The following is a 14,642-nucleotide window of genomic DNA, read 5'->3' as shown; positions in this document are numbered from 1 at the left end:
TGTGGGGGTGACAGGACTGTGGGGGGGACGGCCTGTGGGGTGACAGGACTGGGGGGTGGCCTGTGGGGTGACAGGCCGGGGCGAGGGGGGCGGGGGTCCAGCTGAGCTGAGGGCACCGTGGGCAGGGAGCCATACAAAGCGGCCTATACGCTGGGAAATGCTCGTTACTCTGGTAACAGGAACCTCCAGAGAGGGTCAGGCTCCCCTGCTCTTTCCAGAATGATCCATGTGCTCTAAGCACCAGACACTGATGAGGCCTCTCTCCACAGCTTCCCCTGAGCAGGAGGAAGGAGAGGGCCCACCTGACCCGGTGCAGGATGGCTGCCCGGGCTCCTCCGCCCTCTGCCTCTTGTCTTTGTGGCAGCCAGGGGGCAGTCACTGTGGGGCCACGCCTGGGCCTGGGCCAGTCACCCTCAGGCTGGTCACCTGGCCTTTTGTCCTCTCTGTCCACCAGCCTGCCGGCTGCCACTGCTCACTGACCCCAGGAAAAACCTGCCCCCCTTAACCCCCAGCACCATGGGCATCCCGCCAGCCCTCCCTGCACGCTGGAATCTGGCAGCATTCTCCCTGTCGGGCAGTGCTGGCTGGTGCCCTGCTCTGCGATAGAGCCCCGGCTGCCAGCACCTCGTGGGGGCCCTCCTCAGCCCCAGGCCTGAGTCCTCAGCTGTGAGCACCTCAGGGGGGCAGGGGGAAGCCCCAGGCCCCAGCTGCCAGAACCTTGTGGGGCCCTGTCCCAGTCCCAGACCCAGGCCCAGGCCCTCCGGGAGCCTTGTCCCAGGTCTCTTGCATCCCCTGGCACCGTGGCCTCAGGCCCTCTCCCAACTCCGTGTCCGGCCTAGGTAGCCTGGGTTTTTCCCAAGGCCTGGAGGCTGCCTCGCCAGCACAGCAACTGCACAGGGCAGAGGGCTGGAGGGTGTCCCAGCAACCTCAGGGCCAGACCTGGAGCTGCAGGGTGGGCCTGGCCTGCTCTGCCCTTACCCCACACAGCCCAGCTCTGCCTCACCTGCCGTTCCCAGCTCTGCTGACCTCCCCATGCCCCTACTGCGCTCATGCCCAGTGTCTTTCTTCAGCACAGAGCTCCTGTCACTCACAAAGGAGACCCAGCAGGACCGGCACTTGGGGAGCGAGCTGTGGGGCTGGTGGACCCCACACTCTGCATGTTCTCCCCCACAGGAAGCATCCAGGCCGGAGTGAGTTTCATGGTCTCCCTTAGCCCAAAGGGAAGCTGTGCATGAGAGGGACTCTGAGTGAGCCTGTGGGTGTGCAAGAGTGTGTGAGTGTGTGAGTGTGAGAAAGTGTGTGACTGTGAGTGTGATAGAGTGACTGAGAGTGATGTCTGTGAGGGGGTGTGACTGTGTGACTGTGTGACTGTGACTGTGACTGTGTGAGTGTGTGTGGGTGTGAGAGTGTGAGATCATGTGTGACTGTGAGTGTGTGAGAGTGAGTGTGATAGATGAGGTGAGTGTGTGAATGTGTGCCCATAAGTAAATGTGTTAACATGAGTGTGTGTCTGTCCATCTCTGGATGTGAGTGAAACGTGTGACTGGAGTGTGAAGAGGCCAGGCAGTGCTTGGAGCTGGTAGGTGTTCTGTGTGTGCAGGGTGGAGTGTGGCTGAGTGTGTGTGTGGTGGATGTGCATGTGTGAAAGGCCCACTCCTGGCACCTGGGCCTGCTGCTACTTTCCTGCGCCTTCCTCTGTCTGTATATCACCTGGATCCCCCTGGCCTGGCCTGGCTCTGTGTCTCCCACCTCTGCCTCCCTGTCCCAGGATCTCTCTGTCTCTGTCTCTGTCTCTGTCCCTGTATCTCTCTGTCCCTGTCCATCTCTGTCTGTCTCTCTCTGTTCCTGTCTCTTTCTGTTCCTGTCTCTCTCTGTTTCTGTTTCTTTCTGTCCCTGTTTCTCTCTGTCTCTGTCTTTCATGCTGTCCCTGTGTATGTCTGTCTCTGTTCAACTCTGTCTTTCTCTGTCCCTCTCTCTGTCTGTCCCTGTCTCTGTCTCTCTCCCTGTCCCTGTCCCTGTCACTGTCTCTCTCTGTCTCTGTCACTGTCTCTGTCTCTGACTTTGGTGCAGTGTCCCTGTGTGTGGGCTGTGGGTCCTGCCATGAGCCCGTGGGTCATGCCTGTCTGGGCCTGGGACCCACAGGGATGTCTGCTGGGGTCCCAGGGCTGTGCCCATTCTCTGCCCCCGGCTGTGGGGCCCAACACAGGGAAGCCAGAGGGAGGGTTGCGTGGTGTGTAGGACCTGGCAGTGGGCAGTGCCACCCGGGTCTGGCAGTGTCGTGGCTACAGGCTCAGGAGGGCTGCAGTCCAGTTAGGAGTTAGCTGCCTAAAAACCTGGCCGAACGGTGACGTCAGAACAGCAGGTGTGGGGGCTTCTTGGCTGAGCTCACAGGCTCTGGCTGACCTTTGCTTTACCTCTCTCTCTTAGTTTCTTTTTATTAAACATGTTTTTATTGGTTTTTAGACGGAGAGGAAAGGAGATAAATAGAGAGATAGAAACATTGATGAGAGAGGAACCTAACTAATCGGCTGCCTATGGCATGCCCCCCACTGGGGATCAAACCCACAACCTGGGCTTGGGCCCTGACCGAGAATAGAATGGAGACCTCCTCGTTCCTGGGTCAATGATCAACCATTGAGCCACACCAGCCAGGCCTGGCTGACCTTGGCTTCCGTAAGGCCCAGTCGTGGCTCTACAATCACCAGATGGTGACGAGGAGACTGCTCCTTCCGTAAGGTTCCCAGGAGACGTGAGGAAGGAATGAAGGGAATGGGGCCATCCTGACCCTCATGACACGATGGTCAAGGCCAGTGGGCCTGGTGTTGGGACACCCTGGAGTTTCCCTGGCCAGCTGGTCTATCCACATCTGGGTACCGTTCAGGCTGACCCTAGCTGACCCTGAACCGACCTGCTTGACCCTGGCTGACCCTGACAGACCCTGGCATACCCTGGGTAATGTTGGCCTCTCTGGGGTCTGATCCTGGATGACCTGGCTGATGTAGGCTGACACTGGTTGGTCTGGGTGAGCCTGGCTGAGCCTGTTCTGTGGGAGCTGTTGTGGATGGAGGCATTTTGCCGGCCTTGGGGCCTCCTGCTCTAGGCTCCAGCCCATGGCCCTGGACCAGCACCTGGCCAGCTCTCAGTTCAGGGCGAGACCTCAGCACGGAGAGCTCTGGCTAGGACACCTGGCCGGCGGGCTCACAATGACTCAGCGGCTTGCGGGGTAATTTTGGAAGTTTCAGCAGGTGATATGGCACCGAAGCCTTGAGAAAAACAAGAAAAACAAGAGAACACAAACACCCCTGCCTCCCCCTCCTCCCTGCACCACCCCCCTCCCGCCCCGGGTAACCACTGTGCCCGGAGACCCTCAGGGACAGGTCTGGCTCAGGCCGCCTGGGCCTGGCACCCGCACAGCCCTCGGACACCTGGAGAGGACGAGGCCAGGTGGTGGCCATCTCTTCTTCCTCCATCCAGTGCCCAGACCAAGAGGCTGAAGGATCTCTGAGAGCCTCCCTGTCCCCCATGTGGGTCACTTCCTGCAAAGGATTAGTCCTCAGACCCAGGGCTTGGTGGCCAGACTTAGGATCTGAGATAAAGTGATGCAGGATGACAATAGGGATTCAGAGGCAGAGCAGGTGGAAATGAGACCTGGACACAGCCCAGTGATAAGGACTAGGGACTGGGACCCAGGGACCAGGACCGGGACTCAGGGACCAGGACTGGGGCCCAGGGACCAGGACCGGGGCCCACGGACCAGGACTGGGGCCCAGGGACTGGTACCGGGGCCCAGTGATGAGGACCAGGGCCCAGTGACCAGGACCGGGGCCCAGTGACCGGGGCCCAGTGATGAGGACCGGGGCCCAGAGACCAGGACCAAGGATCAGGGCTCAGGACCGGGGCTCAGTGACCAAGACCGGGGACCAGGGACTAGGACCGGGGCCCAGAGACCAGGAGCGGGGCCCAGAGACCAGGACCGGGGCTCAGTAATGAGGACCAGGACTCAGTGACCAGGACCAGGGCTCAGGGCTCAGTGCTCAGAACCAGGACCCAGTGATCAGGACCAGGGCTCAGGGATCAGGACAAGTGCCCAGGGATCAGGACCAGGGCCCAGGACTAGGACCAGGGCTCAGGGCTCAGGGCTCAGAACTAGGACCCAGGGATCAGGACCAAGGCCCAGTGATCAGGACCAGGGCCCAGGGCTCAGGACCAGGCCCCAGGGCTCAGGACCAGGGCTCAGGGATCAGGACCAGGCTTAGGACCAGGGCTCAGAGATCAGGACCAGGGCTCAGGGATCAGGACCAGGGCCCAGAGACCAGGGCCGGGGCCCAGTAATGAGGACCAGGGCTCAGTGACCAGGACCAGGGCTCAGGGCTCAGGGCTCAGGGATCAGGACCGGGGCTTAGGGATTAGGACTAGGGCTCAGGGATCAGGACCGGGCCCAGTGATCAGACCCAGTGCCCATGACAAGGACCAGGAAGCTGGGCCCACTTCCTGTGAGGGTCTTGTTTACACTCCCCTTGGTGAGACCTGCCTTTGCTCACATCTGTGCCTTATACGGGAACTGGTCTGGAGGCCTTGGCAGGGGGCCCCATCTCCATGTTCACTGTGAACCTGCCTTGGGTCATGAGGATGGTACGCTTATCCCTGAAACCTACCCCAGCCCCTGCACCGTCCCCTCATTCAGAGTCAGAGAGCCTCTGTGCTTATCACAGTTTATTGTGCCAGGAAGGCCGTGTGGGGATGGGCGGGTGCTTCCAGCTGGGCTTGGCTCTGGGGTCTGCTTGGGCTCTGGGAGGCTCTTCCATGCTTCTTCCTGCAAACACAGGAGAGTCAGGCTTGGGGACGCTCCTGAGGGGGCAGGGTCATGGCCAATGCCCCACCCCCACCCCGGGCTGGCTCAGGGCAAACTGGATGGAACCTGCAGTGAATGCACTGGCTGGGAAGCAGATTCCCTGACCCTTTAGGACGGACATCTGCGCTCTGGGCCTGGCCTGCCCATGTCCTCGATGTCCCTTCATGAGGGACTGCCTCCCTCTGATTCCAGACCCCCCATGGCATCTGCTTCCCTGCTAGCCAGGGGCCCCATGCCACATTAGACCACCACACTGTCTCCTTGCCCCCACCTGTACCTGGCTGGCTCCTGCTCAGAACGGGGGGCGCTCCCTGCTGCTGGGCGGGCCCCGGATGCTTGTCACAGTCAGCGCTGTGCTGTAAAAGAGGCTGAGCAGGAAGAGAGTGAGCAGGGTGACCGTGGTGGGCCACAGGCTGGCTCCTGGGGCGTCCTCCTCCCGGTCCTCCTGGGGCTGGTCTATCAGCACACAGGGAAGCCACTCCTGGAAGCCTGCAAGACACTCACAGCGTCAGGCCTGCGCCTGCGAGGCATGCGCCTCCATGGGTGTGGGCAGAGCCATCGCCCTCCCCTCCCCTCCCCGCACCCTTGGGTCAGGGCACAGTAGTGTGGTTCCTAACTCACAGGCAAGGTGGCCTGGGAGAGGAGGTGGCAGGTCCCCGGGGAAGGGGCTGGGGCCATGGTGGCTCTGGAGATACCCACAGGGTCTGTCTGGGAGGGTCTTGGCCCGCCTTAGGGAGTCGGAGCTGGCAGGGCGGGAGGGTGGGCACTGTCTTTGCTCCTCCAAGGAGAGCTCAAGCCCAAGGCCTATCTGTGTCCTTGCCATGTCCCTGCTCTCGGGCTGAGCCGGCCTGGGCCCTGAAGGGGCTGGAGCGGATAGCAGAGCAAGCCCACCTTCCAGCTGCCACACTTGGAGGTGTGGATCTGGGGCTGTGGTTCCTATGCTGAGGGCTGGGTGGGTGTGACTAGGGCCCTCTGTCGCCCTCCCAGGGAGTGTAGCTGATGAGCTACAGGAGCATTAAAGAGGGCCCAGTGAAGGCCAGGCAACTCTGCTGGCTTCAGGATCCTAGGGCATAGGCTGCCATGCTAAATGGAATGTGCACCTTATCATATGCTGATTCATCTAATTATTCAGCCATTCATCTATCCATCCATCCATCCACCCACCCACTCATCCATGGATCATCCTCCATTCATCTGTCCATCCACTCATCAATCCTTCCATCCTGCATCCATCATTCATTCATTCATCCATCCATCCATCCATCCATCCACTCACCCATGGATCATCCATCTACCCACTGATCTACCCATTCATCCATCCATCTATCCTCCATCCATCATCCATCCATTCATCAATCCATCCATCCTGCATCCATCATCCATCCATCTTGCATCCATCATCCATCCATCCATCCATCCATCCACCAATCCTCCATCTATCTGTGCATCCTTTCATCCATCTGATGTTCTATGGTCCATCCACCTATCTGCTGGTTCAGCCCCTCGTCTATTGATGTCTTCTCCTTTCCTGGTCTCCTTAAGAAGCTCCTTCTTCAGTAGGTCCTGGGTCCCTGGTGACTGGGGCACCTTCACTATGGCAGCATTTCCCCTGTCAACACCTTGCTCTCCCCACTGCCCTTGGGTGACTGGACCTTTGAGAGGGGATCAGTGGGCAGGGTCATTAGGAGTTCTCTCCCCACCTTGGCCCTGGGAACAGAGGAAGGAAGCCCAAATGCCAGGTCCCCTGGGGAGGCCCAGAAGGTCTCTAAAACAAGAGCAGGGCTCTTGCTGCCCCCTTTTGGGGCCCTGGTGCCTGGTGTCCCAGGTGGACATAAGACTGCCCTTTCCATTCTGTTTCCCCCAGCCCCTCTCCTCTGCCGGAGGCCCCACACAGAAGCTGAGAGGAGTTCTGGTAGAAGCTATCTGTCTGGTCCCTCCCCACACCTGCCCACGCCCTGTGGTTTGGGCCAAGAGGGACCTGGAACAGTGGGCTGGGCCTGGGGAAAACCCATGGGGGGCTTGGATGGGGACTCCCCTTGTCTTCCTGGAGAGGGGACTAGACCATGAACTTTCTGCAGCTGCAAGGTATAGTGTGTGTGTGAGTGTGTGTGCACCCATGAGAGTGTGAGCATGTGGAGAATATGTGTGTGCACCCATGAGAGTGTGAGCATCTGGAGAAGGTGTGTGTTCATCCATGAGAGTGTGAGCACATGGAGAATGTGTGTATGCATCCATGTGAGAATGTGCATGTGGAGAAGGTGTGTGTTCACCCATGAGAGTGTGAGCACGTGGAGAATGTGTATATGCACCCATGTGAGAATGGGCATGTGAAGAAAGTATGTGTGCACCCATGAGAATGTGGAGAAGGTGTGCGTTCACCCATGAGAGTGTGAGCATGTGGAGAAGGTGTGTGTTCCCCCATGAGTGTGTAAGCATGTGGAGGTGTGTGTGCACCCATGAGAGTGTGAGCATGTGGAGAATGTGTGTGTGCACCCATGTGAATGTGCATGTGGAAAAGGTGTGTGCACACATGTGAGCATGTGCATGTGGAGAATGTGTGTGCACGCAGATGTGAGTGTGAGCACATGGAGAACATGTGTGCACCCCATGTCCACCCCTGGTGTGTGGTTTCTTTTCTTTGTGAGTCAGTGGGCTGGCCTGCATCTCTGTGTGGCACCTACCAGGAGGTGAGGGGCCCTGGAACCCAGCCCCCCTTCCATGCCATTCCCCTCATACCCTGGCCCCACAAGGTGGCGCAGACCCTGCCCTAGGCAGACCCTGCTGGGCCTGGGGAAAACCCATGGGGGGCTTGGATAGGGAGTCCCCTTGACTTCCTGGAGAGGATCCCTTCCACCTCTTTCCCTCCTGCTACTCCTTAAGCTGGCACCCGAGACAAGCAGGGCCGCCCAATGGTGGCCTTGCCCTCAGGACCCCCTGTGCCTCCCACGACTCTGCCAGCCTCAGGCTTCACTCCAGTTTGGCCTCAACCACTGTGCACCATGTGCTCACACTCATGCACTCACACTCACACACACATACAAGTGCACTTGTGTGAGGCCACCTTGAGGTGCTCAACTGAGAGGATCAAGACAGGCGCTGGAGGGATGGTGGCTGCTTCGGGCGAGTGGAGTTTATTCAAGGGTGGAGCAGGCTGGGGGCGGGCATCTCAGTAGCAGATGCCGTCCACCTCGGACATGATCACAGACACATTGACGTGGGTGGGTTTACCCGCCAGGCGGTTGATAGTCTTCTGTGTGAAGCTCAGGGGCAGAGCCTCGTGGCCCACCATGCAGGAGTAGTTGTCCCCGTTCTTCCACGCCTCCGTGTCCACACGCAGCACGCTAGTTGTGATGAACCTGGTGCCACCCTGGCCGGCCTCGGGCAGGGGCCTCCAAGTCTGGTACTTCTCTCGGGGCAGCTCCTGGCTCTCGTGCAGCCACCGCACCAGCACATCTTCGAGGTAGAAGCCCTGAACCACGCACGTCAGCGTTGCCAGCTCGTTGAGGGCCAGCTCTTCCGCGGGTGGCGGCAGCAGGTGGACCTTGGGGGGTAGGGTGCTCCCTGGGGGCAGAGGAGCCAGTCAAAGCCGGGCAGGGAGGAGAGAGCCCCTCTGCCCGCGGGGTACCCTGAGCCCAGTTTCCCTCTGCAGAATGTGAGTGGGTGCCAGGGGTGGGGAAGGCAGGCAGGCTTAGGGGGATGCCTGGCCCACCGTGGGTTGCATGGGTGCCCCTGGGGCGGGGCCCGGCCCACCTGAGGCTCTGGCGATGGTGGCGGTGAGCGGGCTGGTGACCTCTGGGTGGGCGGCGGTGCAGGAGAACCTCTGCCCACGGTTCCACGGCTCGGCGCAGCCCGGCAGGATGCTGGACACGCTGTAGCAGCCGCAGGCATCGCGTTGCGGGGCCTGCTGGATGGCCTCTTTCCCACCCATGGGCTGCCAGGCAAAGCTGGCACCCTGGGGCTCTCTCAGGCCACTCAGCATACATGTCAGGTTGGCATCGGAGCTCAGCAGCAGGTCCTCAAGGGCCGGTGGGCGCAGGGTCAGGCCAGGCTGGCAGCATGAGGATGTCGGCTTCGGGGGAACTGAAGGGAGGCAGAGGACTCAGTGCCCATGGCCCACACCCCTTCCCTCCTCCTGCTCCAGCCTCATCCTCGCCCCCTTCAGTGTGAGGGGAGCCCCAGTGGGTGTGGTGGTTCCACCATAAAAACCTGATGGCCCCCACCCCACCCTGGCCCGACCTCTGACCTTTGCAGGGCACGTCCTTGGTCTGGCTCAGGCTGGAGTTGTACTGCATGTGGCACTTCAGGGACCCGCTCGCCGGGCACTGGCTGGCTGGCAGGGTCAGCTGGCTGACCATGGCATAGAGGCCCCGGGAGGTGAACATGGGGAGGACAGTGCTGATGGAAGTGCCCGGCCCGCTGCTGTCCCAGGTCATGTTCGTGTGCTTTGATGGTACGAAGTCCTGGGCCAGGCAGCCGATGACCACTGGGTCGGCAGGTTTAGTGCTCCGGAGGGTCAGTGGGAAGAGTGTGGGTTGCTTCGCTGCAACACAAGACATGCTGTGAGAGCCCTGGAAGCCCCATGCGAAGGGGATGGAGCCCACCGCCTCTGCCCCAGGCAAACAGGCCCCGGGAGGGTGAATGACAGCCCCAGGTCACTCAGCCTGAAGTCTGGCACCCAGGGCGGGGACTGGCCGCCAAGTCCAGCTGCAGTTTCTGGACACGCTGCTCAGAGCTCCGGCCCGTGGACCAGGACACACTTCTTACACAGGCCTCGTGCAGGTGGAGCCACATTACCCACATGGCTTTCCACAGACCAGCTGGGTCTGTGGGCCCCAATCGGGCCTCCTATCTCTCTGTGCAGTGGGCGTGGCCATGTCTCTCAGAGTTTGGGGATCATGAAAGGTGGGCCCAGAGGGGGACATAGGGGAGCACCAAGGGGTCTGGCCCTGTAACTGGCCTGTCCTGAGGGCCAGCCTGCTATGCTGGAGGGCACACACAGAGGAGAGGGGCTGGGCTTCCGTGGGCTGCTCAGAGTTCCCTTGTCAGAGTCCAGTATAGCCACACCCTCTGCAAACAACTGCAGGCCCAGCAAGCAGAGGTCCATTCCAGGGCCTACGAAACTCAGAGACTCAACCAAACCAGCCATGTGAGTTGTCCCACCCAGACAAGCTGGGCACACAGGCCACCCTTGTCTGTTCCCGATTCCCTCAGGGACATTGGTGGGAGCAGAGAGGGCACAGGCACCTCTGAGACTGCATGGCCTTCACATGCCTGGGAAACACAGAGGCACCTGGGTGGGGAACCGGCTCTGCAAGTGATGCTCAGCTCAGTTCACTCATCCCAGCCCAGCCCAGCCCAGCCCAGCCCAGTTCACCTAGCTCAGCCCAGCTCAGCCCCGCTCATCCCAGCTCAGTCCAGTTAACCCAGCTCAGCCCAGTTCACTCAGCTCAGCCCAGTTCACTCAGCTCAGCTCAGCCCAGCTCAACCCAGTTCAGCTCAGCCCAGTTCAGCCCAGCTCAGCCCAGCTCATCCCAGCTCAACCCAGTTCACCCAGCTCAACCCAGTCCAGCTCAGCTCAGCTCAGCCCAGCTCAACCCAGTTCACCAAACTCAACCCAGTTCACCCAGCTCAGCCCAGTTCACTCAGCTCAGCCCAGCTAAGCCCAGCTCAGCCCAGCTCAGCCCAGTTCACTCAGCTCAGCTCAATTCACTCAGCTCAGCCCAACCCAGCCCAGTTCACTCAGCCCAGCCCAGTTCACCCAGCTCAGCCCAGCCCAGTCCAGCCCACTCAGCCCAGCTCAGCCCAGCTCAACCCAGTTCACCCAGCTCAGCCCGGCTCAGCCCAGTTCATTCAGTCCAGCCCAGCCCAGTTCACCTAGCTCATCCCCGCTCATCCCCACTCATCCCAGTTCAACCCAGTTCACCCAGCTCAACCCAGCCCAGCTCAGCCCAGCTGAGCTCAGCCCAGCTCAGCCCAGTTCACTCAGCTCAGCTCAGCCCAGCTCAACCCAGCTCAACCCAGTTCACCCAGCTCAACCCAGCCCAGCTCAGCTCAGCCCAGCTCAACCCAGTTCACCAAACTCAACCCAGTTCACCCAGCTCAGCCCAGCTCAGCCCAGTTCACTCAGCTCATCCCAGCTCATCCTAGTTCACTCAGCCCAGCCCAGCTCAGCCCAGCCCAGCTCAGCCCAGTTCACTCAGCTCAGCCCAGCTCAGCCCAGCTCAGCCCAGTTCACTCAGCTCAGCTCAATTCACTCAGCTCAGCCCAGCCCAGCCCAGCCCAGTTCACTCAGCCCAGCCCAGCTCAACCCAGTTCACTCAGCCCAGCCCAGCTCAACCCAGTTCACCCAGCTCAGCCCGGCTCAGCCCAGTTCACTCAGCTCATCCCAGCTCATCCTAGTTCACTCAGCCCAGCCCAGCTCAGCCCAGCCCAGCTCAGCCCAGTTCACTCAGCTCAGCCCAGCTCAGCCCAGCTCAGCCCAGTTCACTCAGCTCAGCTCAATTCACTCAGCTCAGCCCAGCCCAGCCCAGCCCAGTTCACTCAGCCCAGCCCAGCTCAACCCAGTTCACTCAGCCCAGCCCAGCTCAGCCCAGTTCACTCAGCTCAGCCCAGTTCACTCAGCTCAGCCCAGCTCAGCCCAGGTCACTCAGCCCAGCCCAGCCCAACACAGTTCACTCAGCTCAACCCAGTTCACCCAGCTCAGCCCAGCTCAGCCTAGCTCAGTACACTCAGCCCAGCTCAGCCCACCCACCTCAGCCCAGTTCACCCAGCTCAGCCCAGTTCACCCAGCTCAGCCCAGCTCAGCCCAATTCACTCAGCTCAGCCCAGCCCAGCTCAGCCCAGTACACTCAGCCCAGCTCAGCCCAGCCAAGCTCAGCCCAGCTCAGCCCAGCTCAACCCAGTTCACCCAGCTCAGCCCAGCTCAGCCCAGTTCACTCAGCTCAGCTCAATTCACTCAGCTCAGCCCAGCCCAGCCCAGCCCAGTTCACTCAGCCCAGCCCAGCTCAACCCAGTTCACTCAGCCCAGCCCAGCTCAGCCCAGTTCACTCAGCTCAGCCCAGTTCACTCAGCTCAGCCCAGCTCAACCCAGTTCACTCAGCCCAGCCCAGCTCAGCCCAGTTCACTCAGCTCAGCCCAGTTCACTCAGCTCAGCCCAGCTCAGCCCAGGTCACTCAGCCCAGCCCAGCCCAACACAGTTCACTCAGCTCAACCCAGTTCACCCAGCTCAGCCCAGCTCAGCCTAGCTCAGTACACTCAGCCCAGCTCAGCCCACCCAGCTCAGCCCAGTTCACCCAGCTCAGCCCAGTTCACCCAGCTCTGCCCAGCTCAGCCCAATTCACTCAGCTCAGCCCAGCCCAGCTCAGCCCAGTACACTCAGCCCAGCTCAGCCCAGCCAAGCTCAGCCCAGCTCAGCCCAGCTCAACCCAGTTCACCCAGCTCAGCCCAGCTCAGCCCAGTTCACTCAGCTCAGCCCAGCCCAGCTCAGCCCAGTACACTCAGCCCAGCTCAGCCCAGCCCAGCCCAGCCCAGGTCAGCCCAGTTCACCCAGACAAGCTCAGCCCAGTTCACTCAGGCCAGCTCAGCCCAGCTCAGCTCAGCTCAGCCTAGGCCACAATACCCCAGCACTTCCCCCTGTCGGGTAGAGCATACTGCCCTGTGGTCCTCTGGCTCTTGGTCCTGCCTGCTGTTTCTCTCTCCTCTGTCTCGGTGTCTGTTTTCCATATCCCTGGTCCCAGGAAGGATCAGAGCGCCTGATGGAGGAGGGGATGGGGCAGCATCCAGGACCCACCTGTTCAAGGCTGCTGGAGGGTTAGAGGCCGAGAGCCCCAGGCCCCCTGACCAGCTGGCCCTGCCTGAATCTGTGTGCTCAGAGACCCCTGCCCTCCCGGCCCTTGCTCGCTCTGCAGAAGGCTGATGCTAAGGGGCAGCCTGGGGAGGGGCTTCAGACTGTGTCATGACCCTAGATGGGGTCACTTGCCACTTCCTGTCCCACCAGTCTCTGCTGCCCGTCTGCACGTCATTGTCTGGTCTGTGGTCTGTCTGTGGCGAGGCCAGGTGCATGTGGCCTGGGCTGTGACCCCCAGGGGCCTGGGCCTGTGGTGGTGGGTCCCAGCTCTGGGTGGCTGCTCATGGGGCTGGGCCGGGGGCCAAGCTGCAGGGACACAGAGGCTGGGGCAGTGCAGTGGGAGCCGAAGGATAGGCTGAGATGGCCCCAGGGGGAGGCTGTGAGGGCCTAGGGGCGGGGGTCCCGGGCACAGGGCTGGCCCTGAGTGACCCCTGGTGAGCAGGCCGCAGGTGGGCAAGGAGCCAGAGCCACTCTGGTCTTGAATGCCTATGAACATCTGAGGCCCTGACGAAAGCCAGAATATATGCGAGGCTCCCCTGAAGTTTGGGGCAGCCACACACTGCCTCACCCCACATCTATCCATCCTCCCTTCCAGGATTTTCCCACAGGCCCCACGGGCTCCTCTGGTAATCCTCCACTCTCAGGATGTGACCCAGCCTGGATGGACACACTGGGGCAGCTGGGCCTGGCTTGTGCCTGTGTTTACCCGACAGTCAATTCTTCACATCCAAAAGGTGTTGACTGTCCCCTCCAGAAAGCGCGCCTGTGAGTCAATGATGCTGGCCCTGGGAGGTCAGCTCCTCACAAGGGACAGGGCCCAGGGCAGCTGGAGCCAGAGGCAGAGGGTGGACAGAGGCGGGGAGCTGGGATGCCTCAGCACCGCTGGGTGTTTCTAGGACCCCAGGACCCAAGGCCTCCTGGGTTTTGACCCGATGCTGCCTGCTCAGCCTCCGGCACCAGCCCTGTTTGCGTGGGGATGAGGATCCAGCAGCTTCACCTTCTTCTTTGTTGTTGTTGTGAACCGTCACCCAGGATATTTTTCCATTGAGTTTTAGGGAGAGTGGAAGAGAGAAAGAGAGGAACACTGATGTGAGAGAAACACATCGCTGGGCCTGGGCTGGGGAGGAGCCTGCAACCCAGGTATGTGTCCTTGACCAGAATTGAACCCAGGACTCTTCGGTCCTCAGGCTGATGCTCTATCCACTGAGCCAAGCCAGCTAGGGCCAGCTCGGCCTTCTTGCCTGCCTGGGAACCCACAGACCATGCCCCTCTAGAGGGTCCAAAACCCTGCTCCAGGGGGAAGGGGGCGCCAGCAAGGGACGCATGATGGGGCCTCATGGCTGGCACAGTGCCTGGCATGGACGAAACCAAGGGGGGCCGTGCGGGCTGTGGGGGGACTAGGCCAGGCTCACATGGGGATAGAACGGCCCCACCTTGGGTGCAGATGGCTGTGACTTGGGGCAGAAGAGGAGGTGTCCATTGGGGTTGTGGATTGGACACCGGGTCGTGAGGGCAATGGCGGCAGCTGGCAGAGGCCTGAGCTGACCTGGCCTCTGCATGTCCCGGGTGTTGGGCTGCTTGAGGGTCCCTCTGGGAGGGGCGAGCTGGGAACCGGTCTCTCAGGGCTTCTTTGGAAGGAGGGGGCTGCTGTGTGACCAAGCCTTGCGGGCTGTGGGGTGCCCATGGCCAAGGAAACAGGCTACATGGCTTTAAACAACAAAGATTCATTCTCAGTCTGGAGGCCAGACACCCACTCCAGTGTGGACAGGGCAGCGTGCCCTCCAGAGGCCCCCGCCCCGCTTCCAGGCTCAGTGTCCCTGGGCCCGGAGACTCAGCGCCTTCTCCTCAGTGTTGGCCTCTCCTCTCTTCTCCTCCCCTTTCCTCCCCATCCCTCTCCTCCCCTCCCCTCCCCTCTCCTCTCCTGTCCTCTCCTCTCCTTTCGGG

The 14,642-nt window shown here is 61.0% G+C and overlaps 1 gene segment (V, D, J or C); it reads right to left on the bottom strand.

Moving 5' to 3' along the window:
• Nucleotides 1–4,699: 4,699 nt before the first annotated feature.
• LOC311614050 (immunoglobulin heavy constant alpha 2-like) lies at nucleotides 4,700–12,762 on the bottom strand. The segment is given in 6 exons: nucleotides 12,642–12,762; nucleotides 9,096–9,392; nucleotides 8,603–8,932; nucleotides 8,081–8,413; nucleotides 5,130–5,341; nucleotides 4,700–4,813 (listed from the first exon to the last, which is right to left on the bottom strand).
• Between the last annotated feature and the right edge of the window lie 1,880 nt (nucleotides 12,763–14,642).

This window comes from Pipistrellus hanaki (assembly GCF_964339955.1).
Source record: "Pipistrellus hanaki genome assembly, chromosome: 20".
NCBI classification, from domain to species: Eukaryota; Metazoa; Chordata; class Mammalia; order Chiroptera; family Vespertilionidae; genus Pipistrellus; species Pipistrellus hanaki.
This window is presented reverse-complemented; position numbering and strand designations above follow the sequence as displayed.